The sequence below is a fragment of the Dipodomys spectabilis genome, unplaced genomic scaffold, assembly GCF_019054845.1.
Source record: "Dipodomys spectabilis isolate Male_0828 unplaced genomic scaffold, ASM1905484v1 ptg000140l, whole genome shotgun sequence".
NCBI classification, from domain to species: Eukaryota; Metazoa; Chordata; class Mammalia; order Rodentia; family Heteromyidae; genus Dipodomys; species Dipodomys spectabilis.
In genome coordinates this window covers 7,948,220-7,962,812 of record NW_024870817.1, presented here as the reverse complement: position 1 = coordinate 7,962,812, position 14,593 = coordinate 7,948,220, and the positions used below count along the sequence as shown (strand labels likewise).

At 43.1% G+C, this 14,593-nt stretch overlaps 1 protein-coding gene and 1 long non-coding RNA gene across 6 annotated transcripts in view; one reads left to right on the top strand and one right to left on the bottom strand.

The window, feature by feature from the left end:
- The window catches only part of Erap1 (endoplasmic reticulum aminopeptidase 1), a 32,316-nt gene extending 30,495 nt beyond the window's left edge, over positions 1-1,821 (bottom strand). For 2 of the 5 annotated variants that reach the window (XM_042690797.1, XM_042690796.1), the window contains exon 1: positions 1,735-1,814. The gene's annotated coding sequence lies outside the window, so the exon portion shown is untranslated. Of the gene's footprint in view, positions 1-1,708 lie in introns of all 5 variants that reach the window. The other 3 variants (XM_042690800.1, XM_042690799.1, XM_042690798.1) reach the window with 3 other exon arrangements.
- On the top strand, positions 1,135-12,592 carry LOC122117153. The gene is made up of 3 exons (XR_006149099.1): positions 1,135-1,223; positions 10,177-10,229; positions 12,528-12,592. It is a non-coding gene; the product is annotated as an uncharacterized LOC122117153 (long non-coding RNA).
- The last annotated feature ends 2,001 nt before the right edge of the window (positions 12,593-14,593 follow it).

The window sequence follows — 14,593 nt, the reverse complement described above, 5'->3', positions numbered from 1 at the left end:
CAGTAGAAAGCAAAGGTTAAAGGTTAATGAAGGCTAGTAAACTTGTAATATGAGACCCTGGGACAGATGTCCCTGGAAGAAGACAAGTTAAGGATTTGAGATGTATGCAGAGTATAGTGGGAAGCCACTGGAAGAAGAGTTTTGAGGTAGGAGGTTTGGAAATCCCCTACACATGTTAATAAAAATCGCCCTGCTTGCTATATAGATAGTATAGTTCCAGGAAGGATTCATCATCTTCGGGGATGGGGGGGGGGGGGGGCGGGGCACAGTTATCAGGAATGCAGAAATATAGGTAAATTTTATTGAAATGAAGATTAGAAGTAGATAGATTTAAAACGAGTAGGAGAAAGGAGCTTGGGATTAATTTTTAAAAATCAAATGTCTGAGATATCCTAGAGCAAATTTCAAGCAGGCAGTTGGACATGGAGTTAAGAGTTTTAAAAGGACTCTCCTGTACTTCATTGTTCTCCTTTAAAGTTCTAAAAGGTATTTTCCTTTGGCATCTGATGGAACTAAAACAACCTTCACAGTCAGTGTCACAGATGAAAATGCAGCAGAGTCTGTCACCTCACTTTACCTCAGCCCGAGAGGCCTAGAGTTTTAAGAATCTTATTTGGGTTGCTTTTGGTAATTGTGACTTCTATTCACCAAGGATTGCTCCTGTTCACCAAGTCAGGGACTACTGGGTGTGGTGGGACGTTTCCTCCTTACTTTGATTGGGACACTACCCATTGTAATGTACTTTCTTCCAAATCTTAAAATAGCTTGTCACTATTGGTGGATTACTTAACTATTGAATTAACTTGACTTTTTTTTTAAGCATACTTGGACTTTTCTACTTAGGTCCACCTGGAAAATAACATCTTTCAGTAGAATTTTTTTTTTTTTCAGTACAATTCCATATCCCCGCAGTGGTCAGGGTGGAGATAGTGGCATAATGAGAACTCTGGCCAACCTTCAGGTTGTGTGTTGGCCACATTCTGAGTTGAGAGTAATACTCGGGGTCTATAATAGAATATGCAGTACTTCATTCTGAACTCGGTCTATGGAAAGTACCTCCCTCCAAAGTTCAAAGAAGTGTGTGCGCTTTCTCTTCCTCTTACAACCTTGCCCTTGAGGCCTACCAGACAAGAAACTTAGTTTGCTCAAACAAGGGAATTAAAAACAAAAGGAAAGAAAGAAAAGCAAGCAAGGTGGAGAGCAAGAATTGTTAGCAAAATAAGGTACAGAGGGGCAGGGAAGGAACTGGCTTTTTCTACACATGTGGCTCCCAGATCGGGCAGTATTCCCATCCCTACCCGGCGAGCCACCCTGGGCTCTGGCCACTACTCAAGATGCCCAGCTAAGGTCCTAACCTTGGGGTCCACGTGGGGCCTCCCACACCCCTGTCGGGTGGCCGGAAGGCTGGCAGGCGCTCGCGTGGAGGCGGAGCACGGACGCGGGCTCCCGCCTGTCCCACAGCGGTGCGGCCCGGGGAGCGCGCGGAGCGGCCGGCCACGCGTCCCCGGCCTTCTCGGGATGGCAGAATCTGCGGGATGCAGGCCAGACCCGCCGCGTTCCGCGCAGCACAGCCGGCCACCCGGCCCTGCCTCGCAGCCGCCTTGGCCTCACCCCCGCGCCGCAGGCCTCCAGTCCTGGAGTCGGTGCAGGGCAGGGGGCCGGGAGGCGCCCTCCTCCGACCCCGAGGCCCCGTCCCCCGCGCGCTGACCTGAGATCGGCGCGCGCGGTGCGTACCTGGGGGTCCGAGCCCTGAGCCGTACTTGGGGCTTCCGACCCGACCGCCCGTCACTGCCGCCGCCGCCACCACCGCCTCAACGCTGGGGGGACCGAAAGTGAAAGCGGAGCCGGGAGCGGCTGGCGGGCGGCGGGGCGCGCGCGGGCCGGAGCCCGGGCGGCGGGCGCTGGGAGCCCGGGCGGAGGCGGGAGCTGGAGGACCGGGCCCCCGGGAGTGGGATCTATACGGGGAAGAAGGCACCGTCCCTCGGGCGGAATTGTGCATAGGTGCCACGCGCCCCTGGATTGTGAATCGGCGCTGCGAGGGATCGAGGGGGGAGAAAGCAGCTTTCTGCGGTCGGATGCCTTTCTCTGTGTCTTTTGAGGTGGCTTCTCTAGGGGCCATGACTGCACTAGGCGCCTGGACCGTGCAGAAAGCCGTGCAAGATTCCAAAGAAGAAGAGGTCCAGTGTGGCTCGTGTGTCCACCAGGGAGCGGCCTCGCGCCCATTAGAATCAGACGGTGTCCATCATGGCGCCTCCGCAAATGGGCGGGGAGCTCTTGGATCTCCTCCGAAAGCCACAAGAACCCAGAAACATCCTTAGTTGTTGGAATTCTCGGAGCCCACTGGGTGACCGTGGCAGATGCTGTCTGAGAGGAAGAATTATAGTTCCCAGAACTTCCCTGCCCACTAGCTCAGGACATTGCTCCCCCCCTCCCCTTCCCATCTTCATGTTCTTTCTTTCTTTTTAAGACACGTGGCCATGTTTTTCAGTTCCCTTGAGAAAGGCCAAGACCGAGTGGAATGCCCAAGAAGTTCAACTTTATAAAGAATGTAGGGCCAACGAAGTAAGGACTGAAGAAAACACACATATTCAGACAAACCAAGGGCTGCCAGGCGGTCCTGGTGCCTCTGGGCTGTGATCCTCTCCAGACTGCGGGCATTTGTCTCCCACCTCCTTTTTTTTGGGGGGGGGGGGAGGATCCGGTCGTGGGACCTGAACTCTGGGCCTGGGCACCACTTGAGCCACAGCGCCACTTCCGGCTTTTTTCTTATTGGTGCTGAGGAATCCAACCCAGGGCCTCAGGCATGCAAGGCAAGTGCTCTACCACTGAGCCACCTTCCCAGCCCTCAATTTAAAGGTCTTTCTCAACATTTCTTTTCGGTCCTCTTGAAAAATGCACTTCGTCTTCCACTCAAGGACATTTTGTAATCTAAAAACTAACACAGTTCCAGTTTTTATTTTTATTTAGCTGGCTATATCCCTTCTTAACCCTTAAAGTATGTCTTGACGGTCAGAAAGGCAGGGCTGAATGACCTAGGAAGGCTCTTAGAGAAGGCAGCTGGAAAGGCCGGATAGGTTAAATGCCTTTACATGAACCTGGGCAGGAAGGAGCTGAATCTGAGCAAGGAAAAGGCTGACAGAGCTATGGCCTTTAGACTGGAACCCAGTCTAAAGTCACTCCAGCTCCGACTTCCCACTCAGTTGCACGGCCATGACTTCCTCTTGAGTATTTATTCTTTAAATGGCTCTGACAACGGCTGAAGTGTGATCATCACACTTTGCACTTGACAGTGATCACCTGCTAAGCCTGCAGAGTACCAAATATGATAGTAGGGAAGAGCCAAGGCAAACGTACTGTCTTCTTGTGATACCAGGAAGTGACTTCCTGGAGCAGGGAAGGATGGGAAGGACAGGACAAAGCTTTTTTGTTTGTTTTGGTAGTGCCCAGCCCTCTGCCTGGGCACTGTCTCTAGGCCTTTTTGCTCAAAATTAGTCTTCTACCACTTGAGTCACAGCTCTACTCCTGGCTTTTTGCATAGTTTATTGGAGATAAACAGACTTTCCTGCATGGGATGGCTTTGCACCCTGATCTTCAGGTCTCAGCCTTCTGAGTAGCTAAGATCACAGGCCTAAGCCACTGGTGCCCAGCACAGGACAAAACTTTTAAGATTATAATTGTTAACACATATTAATTGTATAGATGGATCAGTTCCTATGCTAAATTACTATACATGCATATACTATGGTTTGTTCAAACCCTCTCAGATTCCCTCTCTTTCCTGCTTTCCCTCTCCCCACAGTTCTTTGCTCTTTCCCAATTAATTTCTCTTCCACATGCAAGTTGATGAGAACAAGGAAACTGCTTTTGTTATGTATTTTGGCACTGGGCTTTGAGCTGTGTACTTGCATCTGCTAGGCAGGTGCCTTACTACTTGAGACACAATCCCACACGTCCATTCTTTTGACTTCAGTTATATTTCAAATAGGATCTCACTTCCATTTGGGCTGGCCTGGACCTGGATCATTCTGTTCACACTTCTGATAAATTGAGATGGCAGGAACACACCACTGTGCTGAGCTTTTAATGGTTATGATGAGTTTCTAATAGTGGAGGGTCTTGTGAACTTCTTGTCTAAGGCTGGCCTAGAATAATCATCCTCCCAATCTCAGCCCCCCAAGTAGGTAAGATTATAGGCAGGAGTCACATTGTGTCTGACTGTTGTCATGCTTTTTATTCTTCCTTTCTTTCTTTCCTTTCTTTCTTTCTTTCTTTCTTTCTTTCTTCTCCCCCCCCCTCCTCCTCCTCCTCCTTTTCCTCCTGCACCACTTGTGCCTTTTTCTGAGATTAAGTATCACAGACTTTCCTGCCTGGGCTGGCTTCAAACTGTGATCCTCAGATCTCAGCCTCCTGAGTAGCTAGATTACAGGCATGTGTCTCCTGTACCCAGCTTCTTTTTATTTATTTATGTTTTTACATAAACTTCTTCTACTAAAGACACTAAGTAAATTTCTTTTTATTTGCCTTAAGGCTTAATTATAATGGAAGTTTGAAAAGATAAAAATTCTTCTTCCATTTGTCTTCAAACACTGAAGTAAGAGGTAAGATCAATATTTGGAAATGTGTCAATTGCCACTGTCAAGAAGGTTAAGTTCTCGGAATTGGTGTGTACCTTTCCAAGCACTCTGTGCATTCAGAATAGTATTGCAATGGTTGAGTGCATTAACTTTCCAGGACATCTACAAAAGGTAGCTCATGAAGTAGATTTCAAGCAGTTTTCTTGAATGTCAGGAACTTACATGGTTTCCAATTTTGCAGTTTTAATGAGAATTCTGTGACTCCATGTGAGAGAAGGCGCCAAGAGACCTGGAAGTGGGTGTACATGTGAGGCAAAGTCTGTATCGTGGTCCAGTCCTGCTGGTCTCTACTCATCATCACAGGCGTACTCACTTTCTGAAGTAATAAAGTCTAAAACAACAACAACAGCCACAACAAAAATTGCCCCCAAACCCAGGGGTTGTCTTTACAATTTCATAAGGACCTAGAAGGGTTTCCTTAAAATTTTAAAGTCTATTTTATTGTCTTTCATGGAAGAAAATATATACTCGAGTGGTAGTTGAGATCTTAGAAAATAATCTTGTAGAAGATCCGATAATCTAAACAATACTTGTTTTCCTTAAATGGCTAGAAGAGACTACATTTTCATAAAGAGCCCCATAAAATTCCCAGTAATTCTGGAAATGAAGTTTTCCTTCATTTGTATTGAAAATAAAAAAGATCTCTAGCACTGAGTTTTGCTAGGTCTTTCAATATAACTCCCAGAGCGTATCTCTAGTCCTTGCTTTCCCTTCCAGTTCCTTTGCCTCTATTCATGCTTTATCATTTTACATTTCATTTTTTAAAGTATTTTTACTTTTTGTACTAGAGATGAAACTTAGGATCTTGCACAGCTAACATGTGCTCTGCCACTGAGCTTCAACCCTTAACTCCTATAGGCACTATCTTAACTACAACTTTTAACTTCGTACCTCTTCCCCCATTTGAATCTGTTTCCTATACTGTCATGTTTAAGCCTACCTCTTAGGATGGTTAGGGATTAGAAATTTAAGTCAGGAAATGAAAGTGGTTCGGCGTGAGTTAAAGACAGAGCAACTCCTATCCTGATAAAAGAAAACAAATGCAAAATCAAATTTTTTTAAGGGATGGGTGGTCCGTAAGACATAGATAAAGTTATTCCAAAGCAGAGATTACAGAATTGTGTCAGGCAATACAGTAGTTTATTTTGTGTCAACTAGACTAAGGGAAACCCAGCTACCTGTTAAGCAGTACTTCTAGTATGCCTGTGAGGTTCAGAACAGATTAGCATTGAGTGAAGGTCTACTCTCAGAGTAGACGACATCATCACCATCTGTTAATGGCCTGAACAGAATGAACAGACTTAAGAATGGATAAATCCTTTCCTCCTCCTCCTCTTCTTGTTCCTCCTCCTCCTCCTTCTCCTCCTTTTTTTTCTCTCTCTCCTTGAAAAGGGAACATTCACTTTTTTCCTTCCCTTAGTCAATGGAGCACCTGGTTGGTTTGTTTTGTTGTTGTTGTTGTTTGATTGTCCAGGTGAAGTAGAGAGGGGATACAGTTACATGAGGTAATATTTCTTGTCAAACTTGTTACTCCTGCACTCATTTTTCTCCTACTTTCCCTTCCCGAGTCCCCCCCCCCAAGTTGTGCAGATTATTTCCAACATATGGTGAAGATCACTGTTGCATTGATTCCCCCTTGTCCTTTGTCTCATCATTCTGTTGTTCCCCTTCCCTTCCCTAATTCAGATAAATGTATATACAATACCAGTGAACCAAATTCAAATATAGTGAAAGCAGGGGATATGCCATAGGGGAAGAACATTCAAAAGAAACAAAAAATCATATAGCACATTAAAAACAACAACAAAGAAAAACCTCTTGTATCCATGTCTTGAAGTTCATTTCACTCAGCACAATCTTCTATGGTCATATGTACATAGCTATTGAGCATTCTGCTCATCTGCTAAGGTTATCCTAGACATATACTAATTATTGCAAATAATGGAAACTATGTTTCTTTGGGTTTATATTATTTTTTCCAAGTCTTTCCATTTCCTTACAAATGGGACTGTGTCATTCTGATAGAAGCATATATATAAAAAACTTAAACTTTCTTGATCCATTCATGTACTGAGGGACATCTGGGTTGGTTCCACATCTTAGCTATGGTGAATAATGCTTTAATAAACATAGTTGTGTTAGTAGCTTTAGTGTGGCCTTGTTTGTGGTTATTTGGATAAATGCCCAGGAGTGGGATTGCTGGGTCATAGGGGAGCTCTATGTTTAGTCTTTTGAGGAACCTCTGTACTGCTTTCCGGAGTGGTTGAACAAGTTTACACTCGCACCAACAGTGCAGTAGCATTCCCTTTAGGCCACATCTGTTATTAGCCTTCTTTTTTTTGGGGGGGGGTCCGGTCGTGGGGCCTGAACTCTGGGCCTAGGCGCTGTCCCTCAGCTCTTCAGCTCAAGGCTAGCGCTCTACCACTTGAGCCACAGTGCCACTTCCGGCTTTATTCTTATGTGGTGCTGAGCAATCGAACCCAGGGCCTCGAGCATGCAAGGCAAGTGCTCTACCACTGAGCCACCTTCCCCATTCTAACTGGGGTGAGGTAGAATCTCAATGTTGTTTTGATTTGCATTTCTTTTATGGCAAGAGATGTTGAGCATTTCTTCATGTATAGATTGGCCATTCTTATTTCCTCTTTAGAGAAGTCTCTCTTCAAGTCTTTATCCCACTTATTAATGAGGAGGCTATTTCTTTGAGGACTTGCTTTTGGGAAATTTAATTTTTTGAGTTCTAAGCATATTCTAGATCTGAAGCCCTTGTCTGTTGTATGGCTAGTGAAAATCTTCTCTCAGTCTGTGGGCTTTCTATTGATCTTGCTAGCTATGTCCTTTACCATGAAGAAGCTCTGCAGTTTAATGTAATTCCATTTGTCCAACCTTTCTTTGATTTTTTTTTGTGTTTCTGGGTCTTTATTAAGAAAATTTCAGCCTGGGACCAATGGAATAGAATTGAAAACCCAGAAATGAACCTACAGACCTATAGCCATCTAATCTTCAATAAGGGAGCTAAAACAATAGAATGGAAGAAAGACAGCCTCTTCAGTAAATGGTGCTAGCAAAATTGGTTAACTACTTGTAAAAAACTAAAGCTAGATCCTTATATATCACCCTGCACCAGAATCAACTCCAAATGGATCAAAGACCTCAGAGTCAAAGCAGACACTCTGAAAACATTACAGGATGGAATAGGAGAAACCCTAGGTCTCCTTGGCTCAGGCTGAATTTTCTGAATAGTGACCCGGAAACACAACAAATCAAAGAAAGGTTGGACAAATGGGATTGCATGAAGTTGCAGAGCTTCTGCATAGCAAAGGACATAGCTAGCAAGATCAATAGAAAGCCCACGGATTGGGAGAAGATCTTCACTAGCCATACAACATACAAGGGTCTCATATCTAAAATATACTTGGAACTCAAAAAATTAAATCCCCCAACAACAAATCCTCAAAGAAACAACTGCCCAATAAAAAAGTGGGCTAAAGACTTAAAGAGAAACTTCTCTGAAGAAGAAAGAAGGATGGCCAATAGACACATGAAGAAATGCTCAACCTCCCTAGCCATAAAAGAAATGCAAATCAAAACAACATGGAGATACCGCCTCATTCCAGTTAGAATGGCAAAAATCAAGAACTCTAACAACAACAGATGCTGGAGGGGATGTGGACAGAAGGGAACCTTACTGCATTGTTGGTGGGAGTGTAAACTTGTTCAATCACTTCGGAAAGTAGTATGGAGGTTCCTCAAAAGATTTCACATAGAGCTCCCCTATGACCCAGCAATCCCACTTTTGGGCATTTACCCAAATGTTTACAAACAAGACCACACTAAAGCTACCAGCACAACTATGTTTATTGCAGCATTATTTACCATAGCTAAGATATGGAACCAACCCAGATGCCCCTCAGTAGATGAATGGATCAAGAAAATGTGGTATATATACACAATGGAATTCTATGCCTCCATCAGAAAGAATGACATTGCCCCATTTGTTAAGAAATGGAAAAACTTGGAAAAAAATTATATTAAGTGAAGTAAGCCAGGCCCAAAGAAACATAGGTCCCATGGTTTCCCTTATTTGCAATATCTAGTATATGTATGAGTCAAGCGGAAAAGGTCAGATAATGTGATGTTAGGAAAATGAACCCTTAGATATGTATTTTAATGTTTTTTTCTTTCATGCATTTGTTTCTAATGCATTTATAAGATTATCTCTTCGTTGCTTTGTATGTCCCTCCCCCACAGTATAACCCCTGCTTTCACTATATTTGATGTCAGTATAACTTGTGGAGGAGATGGGGACAAACAAGTCGTTTAAGGATACAGGTGGACCTGTGGCAACAATGAGAAGTACACGTTGTCATGTCGAAAAGGAGCTTTACAACGTTGGTGCGGGGTGGGGGTGGGGAGTTGGATTGGGGGGGAGTCTGGGAAGGGATGTGAAGGGTAAACAAAGGAGGAGGCTGCAATGCTTGGTAAGAAATGTACGCATTATCCTGCCCATGTAATTGTAACCCCTCTGTACAGTATGTTCACAAAAAAAAAATAAAAAATAAAATAAAAAAATAAAAATAAATAGAACTCACATAACTATGAAATTTGGGAAAGTGCATCTGCTTCCAGATTCTAGCATGTTTGGTCATCAGAATCTAGCCTGTAATAACAACATAATAAAACCAGTAACATCACTATGACCCTCAGATCTCAGCCTCTTGAGTAGCTAAGATTACAAGTATGAGCCACTGGTGCCCGGCCAGATTTATCACCCTGTATCAATAAACTTTTCAGCCTGAAAAAAAAAGAAAAAAAAAGAAAATTTCAGCCTGTGCCAAGGAGCCCTAGAGTTTCTCCTCTTCCTTCCTGTAATGTTTTCAGTGCATCTGCTTTTATTTCAAGGTCTTTGTTCCATTTGAGTTGTTTCTATTGCAGGGTGATATATGGGGATCTAACTTTAGTTTTCTACAGGTGTTTAACCAATTTTGTCAACATCATTTACTGTCTTTCTTCCATTCTATTTTTTTTGGCTCCCTTATCAAAGATTAAGAAGCGATAGATCTGTGGGTTCGTTTCTGGGTCTTCAGTTCTATTCCATTGGTCTTCAGGTCTGTTCTTGTGCCAGTACCAAGCTGTTTTGATTACTGTGGCTTTGTAGTAGAGTTTGAAGTTTGGTATTGATATTCCTCCAGCACTGTTCTTTCTGCTAAGGATCGTTTTTGCTATTCGGGGTCTTTTATTGTTCCATCTGAATTTTTGGATTGTTTCTTCTATTTCATTAAAGAATGAGGTTGGGAGATTGATGGTTATTACCTTGAATTTGTAAATAACCTTTGGCAGTACTGCCATTTTCATGATGTTAATCCTCCCAATCCAGAGAACTTCTGGTTTTTTGACCTTCAAATTCCATGATTTATACCAGCATCCTGTCCCTGAAGCTCCCTGATTCCTAGACCTTTATCTTGTTTGAGTTATACCATTGGTTTCCATGGTTCTCAGGCCTTGAAACTCAGATTGACCTGTACCACTTTTTCTTGTTCTCTAGCTTGTAGATGACAGACGACGAGACTTCTTGTGATCATGTGAGCTAATTCCATAGTAAGTATCTTATATTTTATATCTATCTATCTATCTGTCTGTCTGTCTATCTATCTATCTATCTATCATCCTATCTAATCTGTCTGTCTACCCATCCATCCTTTCTTCTTTCTATTTGTCTATCATTTATTATATTAGCTCTGTTTCTATGGAGAACATTGACTAATGCCATCACTAGATTAATCTATAAATTCAGAGAATGTGTGAATAGAAGACAGTGATGGATAGTAAGAGATAGGTGATCTGTGAGATCATTGTGTTTATATTTTATGCTACATAAAAGTTGTTACAATTCAACAGTTAGTACACAGATATTACCTTAACAGTTTTTGAGGGTCTAGTGTCCAGGACTAGCTTGCATAAATTCCCCTGATTGGCCACACAAGGCTGTAATATAATTTCTATTTAGAGCTCAACTGTTATGTGAGGGTTGACTCCAAATTCGTTCAAATTGTTAGAAGAATTTAGTTCCCTGAGGTTGTAGAATAAATCACTTCAATTTCTTATCTAGAGACTACATCTTCTAGAGATTACCTACATGGTTATTTTAGCCTGCCTGCCTGCCTTTCCTTCCTTCCTTCCTTCCTTCCTTCCTTCCTTCCTTCCTTCCTTCCTTCCTTCCTTCCTTCCTTCCTTCCTTCCTTCCTCCCTTCCTCCCTTCCTCCCTTCTTTCTTTTCTTTCTTTCTTTCTTTCTTTCTTTCTGTTTTCTTTCTCCTCCCTCTCTCCCTCCTCCCTCCCATCCTCCCTCCCATCCTCTCTTCCTCCCTTCCATTCTCCCTTCCTTCCTTCCTTCCTTCTCTTCCTTCCTTCCTTCCTTTCTTTTTCTTTCCCCTCTCCCCTCTTCCCTCCCATCCTCCCTCCCATCCTCTCTTCCTCCCTTCCTTTCTCCCTCCCTCCCCATCCCTTCTTTCCTTCCTTCCTTTCTTTTTCTTTCCCCTCCCCCTCCTCCCTCCCATCCTCCTTTTCATCCTCCCTCCCATCATCCCTCCCTCCATTCCTTCCTTCCTTTCCTTCCTTTCTTCTTTCTTTCTCTTTCCCCTCCCCCTCCTCCCTCCCATCCTTTCTCCCTCCCTCCCTCCCTCCATCTTTTCCCTCCCTTCCTCCTTCCTTCCTTCTTTCCTTCCTTCCTCCCTTCACTTTTCTGCTAGCCCTAGGGTTTTAACTCAGGGCATGGGCACTGTGCCTGATCTTTTCTTGCTCAAGGCTAGTGCTCTACCTGTTAGACTAACCTCCCCCATCTTAGGAGCCACTCCACTATCTTAGGCCCCCGCGGTAAAGCATTGCCTTTCCCTGAAGTCTGGTGACACAGGCCTTCCCTGAAAGTAGCTAGCTCAGACCTTATCTCATCAGGTGACACAGACAGCTGCAACCATACACCTGATCCCTGCCACAACAAAATGTCTCGCACAAACAAGACTTCAGAGCACCTCTGGCCCTAGTAAAATTCTCCACCCCCAGCCCCCTAGCCAAACAAACCCCCTTGCTCAAGGACAAGTGCTGTCTCTGCCCAAGAGGGTCAGCCTGTCAGCTTGCTGACAATAAACTTTGCTGTACATGTCTTGGGGTCTGTGTGGTTTTCTGGGCCGAGGCTTTCATTACCACTTAAGTCACAGCTTTACTTCCAGCATTTTGGTGGTTAATTGGAGATAAGAGCACAAGAGCCTCATGGATTTTCCTCTCCAGGCCGGTTTCAAACAGTGATCTTCAAAACTCCTGAGTAGCTAGAATAACAGGCATAAGCCAACACCTTGCCTACATTTTTTTAAACTATAGTACATGGGATTTACCAACATGGATATCTGATCCTTGAAGCCAGCAAGGAAAAGAAAAACTCCATCCATGACATGTAAAAATCGAATCATGTGTATCTACCACCTTTGTCACATCTGTTAGTAAGAATAAAATGTCAGGCTCCATTCACATTCAAATGGTGGGGATCACATGGAGACACAGATACAGAAAGTATGGATTGTCAAAGGTATCTTATAAATCTACCAGAAGCACTACATTTTTAATATTTCTTTTTCACTTTTACAAGGATGAGAATTAAAACTAATGCCTTGCACAAGTTAATCAAGGACGTACCCAGTGCAACATGCTTCCTCTCTTTTTCTCCTCACCCAGGCTTACACTAACTACTTCTTGCTTACAATGATATCCTCAAAATTGTCTCCATTGTATGCTTATCTCCTTACAAAACATTACACACAGTAGACAAAGCTACCTTCTTCAAATGCACAAGACCTGAGTGTCTCACTCAAATGTTTGAGAAATATCACATTTTATTTCTCTTCTAGTGACTGTCCCAGAGTGGGTTTTGAAGTAATGGCAAACCAGAGAGGAAGAGAAATTTGGCAGAGAGAACTTTGCATAGCTTCAACTTAAGTGCTAACTACAACCATCTATTCACTGGACTGGCCTTTCTCTATACTTTGTTTTTAAATATCCTTGTATGTGCGTGGATGTGTATGTTTGTGTGGGTGGGAGTTAATGCGGGTGTGTGTAATTGGGGATCAAATGAGCCTTGCTCGTGATAAATACGTGTATTTCTACTATTGGCCTGCAATCCCAGCCCCCTCACCCGCTTTTCTTTTTGCCAGTCCTGGGGCTTGAACTCTGGGTTTGGGTACAGTCGTTGAGCCTCTTTTGTGCTCAGAGCTACCAGATGAGCACAATGCCACTTCCGCCTTTTTCTGAGTAGCTTATTAGAAATATGAGTTTCAGGGGCTGGGAAGGTGGCTCAGTGGTAGAGTGCTTGCCTTGCATGCCTGAGGCCCTGGGTTCGATTCCTCAGCACCACATAAGCAAAAAGAAAAAAAGCCGGAAGTGGTGTTGTGGCTCAAGTGGTAGAGCACTAGCCTTGAGCTGAAGAGCTGAGGGACAGCGCCCAGGCCCAGAGTTCAGGCCCCACGACTGGACCCCCCCAAAAAAAAGAAAAAAAAAAAGAAATATGAGTTTTATGGAGTTTTCTGTCTAAGCTGGCTTCAAACTGTGAACCCCAGATCTCAGCCTCATGAGTAGCTAGGATTATAGGCATGAGCCACCCGCACCTGGCTCCCAATCCCTTTTAATACCTAATTATAGAAAGCAAAAAAGATGACCGAAACGATTAGGAATTTTTTATTAAACTATTTTTTATTGTTACTGTTGAATTGATAGACAGCAGGGTTACAGTTGCATGAATCAGGTAATAAGTACAGTTCTTTTTAAACTGTGTCTTCTTCTACCCTTGCTCTCTCTGTTTTCCCCTCCTGTCCTCACCCACAAAATGTACAGTTCATTAACGCATAGTGTCTGGTCGGTACCATTGTCGTATTTGCTTACCCTTATTCCACCTTTTCTGTGTCTCTCCTTACCCTCCCAAATACAAACAAACAAACAAAAGGAAAAGAAAACAAAAACAGCAACAGTGACAATTAAAAATGTCTCTTGTTCCCTTTCCTTGGAGTTCATTTCAAAACTGTTATTTCATAAGACCATATGCCTTTACATCAAATAAACCCTATGGCTTCTCCCAGGATCCCAAGTGGTGTCATGTCAAATGACATTAGGCAGCGCAGCTAGCATGGTGCTGTTTTAACACGTGAATTAGCAAGGTATTCTCCTGTTGCCAGCACGTCATTTTGTAGCCATGTTACTGCAACAGATTTGTTTTTCTTAACTATTAAATTCCCTTTTTTTGAGGATTTTATTTTTCAGATATTATTGTTGCCAGTATCAACATAATCTTCAAACTCTTAAACATTCAGTCCTTTTGCACACTTTTTCTTTAGCTAGTTGTTTTTTAATTTTTATTTATTAATATTTTATTATATTGTAAAGGTGATATAGTGGTGTTACAGTTGCATAAATAAGGTAATAAGTACATTTCTTGTTGAACAGTGTTACCCCTCTCTCTCTCATTTTTCCCACTTTCCCTTCCTCCTACTCTTCTCCCTGACCTCCAAGTTTTACAGTTCATTTCCAACATTGTGTCTAGAGAAAATTGTTGTTGCATTGGTTCACCTTTTGTTCTTAGTGTCACCTTTTGTGATTCCCCTTCCCTTCCCCAAATAAGATAAACATATATAGAAGACATGGGTACCAAAAAAAAAAAAAAAAAAACCAGTGACAACAGGGGATAAACCAAGGGAAAAAATGAAAGAAAAAGGAAATAACTGCACATAGTACATTAAAAACAACAACAAGTAAAAATACCCTCTTGTTTCTATTTCTTGGAGTGCATTTCGATTAGCATCATTTTATATGGTCATATGTACATAGCTATTGAGCTATTGTGATCCTCTGCTAGGACTATCCTAGACATAGACTAATTATTACAAACAAGGGAAACCATGGAGCCTTTATTTGTTTGGGTCTGGCT